This window comes from Echinops telfairi, unplaced genomic scaffold (genome assembly GCF_000313985.2).
Source record: "Echinops telfairi isolate 266 unplaced genomic scaffold, ASM31398v2 ScPeMD7_7419;HRSCAF=8457, whole genome shotgun sequence".
NCBI lineage: Eukaryota > Metazoa > Chordata > Mammalia > Afrosoricida > Tenrecidae > Echinops > Echinops telfairi.
Genome location: NW_022111319.1, coordinates 626,068 through 632,067, shown reverse-complemented (window position 1 = coordinate 632,067; position 6,000 = coordinate 626,068). Strand labels below are relative to the sequence as shown.

General features: G+C 39.1%; 1 protein-coding gene across 1 annotated transcript in view; it reads right to left on the bottom strand.

Annotated features, from left to right (window-relative positions):
• Nucleotides 1-6,000, bottom strand: part of HDX (highly divergent homeobox) — a 197,482-nt gene that overhangs the window by 129,283 nt on the left and 62,199 nt on the right. The window lies entirely within an intron of this gene.

Sequence of the window (6,000 nt, the reverse complement as noted above, 5' to 3'; positions counted from 1 at the left end):
CAATTATCTATGATATATTTGTTTGCTATATACATCGGACAAGATCATGAACAAATAGAAATATCTAGGGATATTTTTAACCAAAAAAAAAAAAAGACTTATACAAGGAAAATTACAGGACCCTACTACAGGAAACCAAAGGCAACTTCCTCAAGTGGAAGAAAATTTCATGATGGTGGATCAGAAGACTCAATATAGTAAATATGTCAATCTTACTCAAGGGACTATGTCAGTTAAATGCTATCTCCATTCAAATACCAACAAGCTTTTTCAAAGAAAAACTGACCAACAATTTCATATGAGAAGAAGCTCAGAATTAGCAGATAACTCCTATAGATGAAGGACAAAGTCAGAGCATTCATTTTACCTGACTTTAACACCTACTACAAAGCCACAGTGGTCAGAAGAGCATGGTATTGGAATAATGACAGATACTCAGACCAATGGAAAAGAACAGAAAACCTAGATTTAAAACCATTATCATATAGACAACTGATCTTTGACAAGGGCTCAAAAAGCATCAAGTGGGAGGTGCTTGGCCTCTTTAACAAGTGGTGCTGGAAGCAATGGATATCCACCTGTAGAAAAATGAAACAAGATGATTACCTCACCCCACGGACAAGAACAAACTCCATGTGGATTACAAACCTAGAAACAAAACCCCAAGCTATCATGACCATCAATGAAGGAATCAGGACAAACCTAAGAACCTTGGCTCACGGAATTCATAGGCTAACTGCAATAGGGAAGGGTACATACTAAGGTGAACCTAAAATTGACAAGTGGGATATACTAAGGATAAAACACCTGTGTGCATCAAAAGACTTCACCAAGGGTGTAATAAGAGAACCCACAGACTGGGAGAGGATTTTCAGCAATGGCACAACAGACAAAGGGCTTATTACTAAAATCTATAATACCCTCCTTGCCTGCAAAAAGAGGAAATGAGTTAACCCCCTGAGGAAGTGGGAAAAGACCTGAAAAGAAGTTTCACTAGTGAGGAGACCCAAATGCCCAATAAACGTATGAGAAAATGCTCCCGTTCATTAGCCATCAGAGAAATGCAAATTAAAACAACCATGAGATACCACTTAACACCCTTGAGGATAGCCCAAATCACAAAATCAAAGAAGAACAAATGTTGGAGATGTGAAGACAGAATCTCTCCTCCACTGTTGGTGATCATGTATATATGTACAGCTTCTATGGAAAGCGATTTGGCAATATTTAAAGGAAATGGAAATTGAGCTACCACTTGAACCAGCTATCCCTCTACTGGGCGTATACCCCAAAGTGGTAAGAAATAGACAATTCGTCTGCGCTCCAATATTTATTGTGGTGCAATTCACAATGGCAAAAAATTGGAAACAACCCAAATTCCCATCAATAGATGAGTGGATAAGAAAACTTTGGCACACACACACAATAGAGTACTATGCATCACTAAAGAGTACTGATAATAAAATGAAGTATGTCGTCTCATGGGAAGAGCTGGAGGAAATTATACTAAGTGAAGTTAGCCAATCACAAAAAGACAAGTACAACATGAGTCCCCTGAGGTAAGTATAATCAACACAGTAGGAAGAGAAGAACCACCACTTATCTCACACAATAAGGGTTGAGACATAGGCAGTCGGGTTGGGGACAAGCCAAACCCAAGGATGTACCTGTTATTCCAACACAAAGAAGGGGAAAGAGGAGATGGTGGAGGGAGAAAAGGGTGGGGAGAAGGGAGACGATGTCCATGGGGGAACTGGGCACTAGTCCACCCAGGGAGAGTGTATTTGTGATGTCTCCACAGAATTGGGCACACCAAACCTTGAGGGCATTGTAACTCATTAAAAAAGTGGTCTACTGGCTTGGCCCCAGAGCCCTCCCTAGAAGTATGTGCTACAGAGGACAAAACTAAACCTACAGGTTGGGAAGAGGGGCCGGCATGCCATGCCAACATGGAAGCAAACCAAGAAGGAAAGAGAGTGAGGATCTAGACCCCATAATGGCACACCAAGCCCAGAGGATGATGTCCCTGCATGGAGCTGCTAAGGCAAAGAGAGGAATGTAGGGCCGACAACAGCTCAAAATATGATGCCCCCTCACTGGAGCATACCGTGACAGAGGACAATACTGGGGACACATGGAGAGGAGTTAGTGTGGTCAGAAACCCCCACAGTGAGACAAAGCCAGAAGGGAACATAACAGATCAGTAATGGGAGCAAAGGAAAGTCCTAAAGCCCCTAAAGAGCCCCCTAGACTTCAGGCTGGAAGGGCAGTTGATGGAATTCCCTCAGGACCAATGGGGAGATAGTCATAAATGTCAGCAGACAGACCTGGAATTATGTATGCTTTCCCCCTCCTAGTTATTATTATCTCCCCCCCCCCTCTTTTTATTCAATCATTTGTTTTCTTTTTGCGTTGTCTCCATTATCGTTGGTTTTTCCTACGTATATAAGATAGGCATGGGAAGTAAACTCAAGGAGAAAGCAATGAGACTGACAGTCCCTGAGGGACTTGTGAGGAGGAGAAGGCAGGAGTAGGGAGTGGTGAGCAAACAATGCCATAGAAGGGGGAACAACTGGGGACTTAAAATCAACAACAAGGAGGGTGTAAAGATCCTGGGGGTGTTGGAGGAATAGCAATCTAGCTGAGAGGAAGTACTAAGAGGCGAAAGTAGGAAAAGTGTGATGGTTGGGCAGGAGGAAGTTAAAAGGAAACAGGAAAGACCTAGGAAGCAAAGTTATGGATAGAGATATAAGCATAGGTGTGTACATACGTAAATACATTAATTCATAAGGCAGAGGTATTAGCCTCTGTACATATATTTATATGGCAATACACTGACTTCGGGCCTCTGCTCATACTTTTCCTCAATATAAGAACACCTTGTTCTAACAAACTGGCATTCTGTGATACTCAGCCTCCCGGGAAGATCACTGAAGACAAAACTTGTGCATAAGCAAATGTGGTGAAGAAGGCAGATGGTGCCCAGCTAACAAAAGATATAGTGTCTGGGGTCTTAAAGGTTTGAAGTTAAACAAGTGGCCATCTGTCAGAGAAGAAACAAACCCACATAGAAGAAGCACACCAGCCTGTGCAATCATGAGGTGAAGATGGGATCGCATAACAGGCATCAGAACAAACAAGCCAGCATACAAAACCATATTGTTGAGAATGAGGGGTTTCTGAGCAGAGACCCCAACCCCATGTGTAGATAATGGGGCATTCTCTCACAGAGGGTCCCAAGGAAAGAATGAGTCAATCAGGGTGCAGTATAGCACCAATGAAATGCACACTATTCCTCTGGTTCCTTGAGGTTTCCCACCCCTGACTACCAGGACCTCAGTCTTGCCTTTCACTGTGGGCTAGACTGGAGCGTGTACACCGGTAGAGATAAGAGATACGAGCTTAGGACCCATGGAATCCAGGAACAGCAATGAGAGTAGTGATACCAGGAGGGTAGGGGGAAGGTGGGGAGAGGAGGTGAGGAAGGAAGAACCCATCACAATGATCAACACATAACCACCACCCCCGCCCCCCGGGAAGAACAAGAGAAACCATGGAGGGAGACAGTGGTCGGTGTAAGATATGAAATTAATAATAATTTATCAAGTGGTCATGAGGGGGCAAAGGGGATTAAAAAGGGGCTGATACCAAAGGTTCAAATAGAAAGTAAATGTTTAGAAAATAATGATGGCAACATATGTAAAAATATGCTTGATAAAATTGATGTATGAATTAGTATAAGAGCTTTAAGGGTCTGCAATAAAATGATCTTTTAATAATAATTTAAAAATTACATTTGTAATGAGGATTCTCTCTCAGGTGGGTGGCTGGGTAGCCACCCAATAACAAATAACAAAGGAAATAAGCAATCCTTACTATTTTCTTAACATTCATCTAGCTTAAACTTCCTAAGTAAGGTTCATTCTGCATATAGGTATAAAAAATTAGATGGAACTATGCTTGGAATATTTATTTATTTGTTTTATAAAACTTACTATACTCCAGATGAAACTCTACATTTTTATCCCTTTTCATTTGTTACTTTAGTAAACAAGCATATAATGAAAAGGAAACAGTGCCAAACAACCTAACAAACACACTCATCCGTTTCAACTTTACGTTATGCCCCATATTCCCACAGGATATTATGAAGAAATTATGCAATGTCTGAAAGTGTTCAAAGAGTTGAAAAATATTGTCAGAATAATTGCTGTAAGTTCAGCAGAAGTGAAAAGGGATCTTTTAAAGATGAACATAATATATTCAGAGAAGAGAAGTTATGTGTTTTGATTATATCAAACACAATGTCTATTGTCTAATTGGCCTACCTTTAAGGAAATCGTATCCTACTTCTACAGTGAAAAGATGGTTAAGAATAAATCATACAGGAAATGATACTTGGACAATTGCAAAGAATATTGCAAGTGAAGACACCAATCAAGAAGCAATATAGAAATATCTTAAATAATAGATGTATGGTTTTTTGGTTAGGTATTATTTAATTTTTTTCATTAGTATTTTAAAACTTTCTTATAACATAATCTAGTTTGTGTACCTCTTTTCTTGTTCTCATTTAAGTATTAATTGTATGAAATAATAAATTACTCTATAGTATATATTATACTTAAAAAGGTCATTAAGGCAGTGAATAGGTTGTTAAATTATTTGAATCTCACCACTGGCTCAAGCACAAAATAATTGTAAGCCTCACGCAGGACTTGGTTCCATTTCGTTCTGTTGTACACAAGGTTGCTATGATTTGGAAATGATTTAATGGCACCTAAGAACAACAACATCATTTTACAGCAGTCCTTTTGACACACCCTTGTAAAATGTAATTAGTCTTTTTTCAAACCCATTCCATCTTTTTGTCCCCTCCTATCTTGTTGATTGGTACTTCCATGCACCTCCTTATTGCCTTTGTTTAAATATCTTGTGTATGTTATAATTGCATTGAAATTATTTTCTAGTTTCAGTTTATTTCATTCAGGTTTGTAAGAGGTTTGGCTTACTTTTTATTATTTAAAATATCATTGTTTTCTTAATTTTTTTCATATTCTCAATATCATTGATTTATGCTCTAATAAGTTTTTTCTTTTGCTTGCTTTAGATTTATTTTGCTTTTTTCAATTTCTCCAAGTAGAAATATATTGAATTGCAACCGTAACCTTACCTCATTTTTAATTTGATAGTACTGTACATTCCTCTCAGCATAACTTTAGCTCCATTCCACATGTCTTGGTATGTTGTATTTTAATTTTTAATTCGGTGTTATGTACGTTTCATTGATTTTGAGACTTCTTTGACCCATAGCTTATCTACGGGCATGTTGTTTAATTTTTATATGGCAAGAAAGAGGATTATTTTATCATGAAGAGATGAAGAGTACCTCCAAGATTAGGTTTTTGTTGTAACTTGATCCCTCTTGCCAGTTGCCTGATTTCTTTACTTAGATGAAAGAATTCCCGGCTTACAGACATAAGAAAGCTTCAGTGGCCAAACTGCTAGTTATGGTGGTATCCTCCTTGCCATTGCTGTTTAGTTTACGAGTGTTTCTTGGTGGGGGAGGAGAATTCAGGCCCAGCAAAGAAAAAAACCATGTCCTCCAATGGCTTATTGCCAATAGTGCTTCCAATTGATCTCCTTTGCCAGAGCTCATTTGATGTTGCTGATGGGACTCTAAATCCATCTGAGGGAAGAATGAGCCTACCTAGGTTGCATTCTGTTGTTAGATTTGGTGTTAGGCTTAGATCACCTTCTTCTGTTCGGTGGGGTATTATAAGATCATGCTTCCGTGTTGTTTCTGTAGGCCTAGAATCCTAAGCAGTCCTTCTTTCAACCTTATACAGTTCTTCTTTGATAGCTTCCTACCTCCCTTCATTATTTCCAGGTTTTATAGTTATATTTGGGGGGAACGAAAGAGGCAGGTGGAGTCTACATCATTTCCCCCAGTATATCTTAATTTAATTATACTCAAGTCTTTCTACCATACAAGTAACT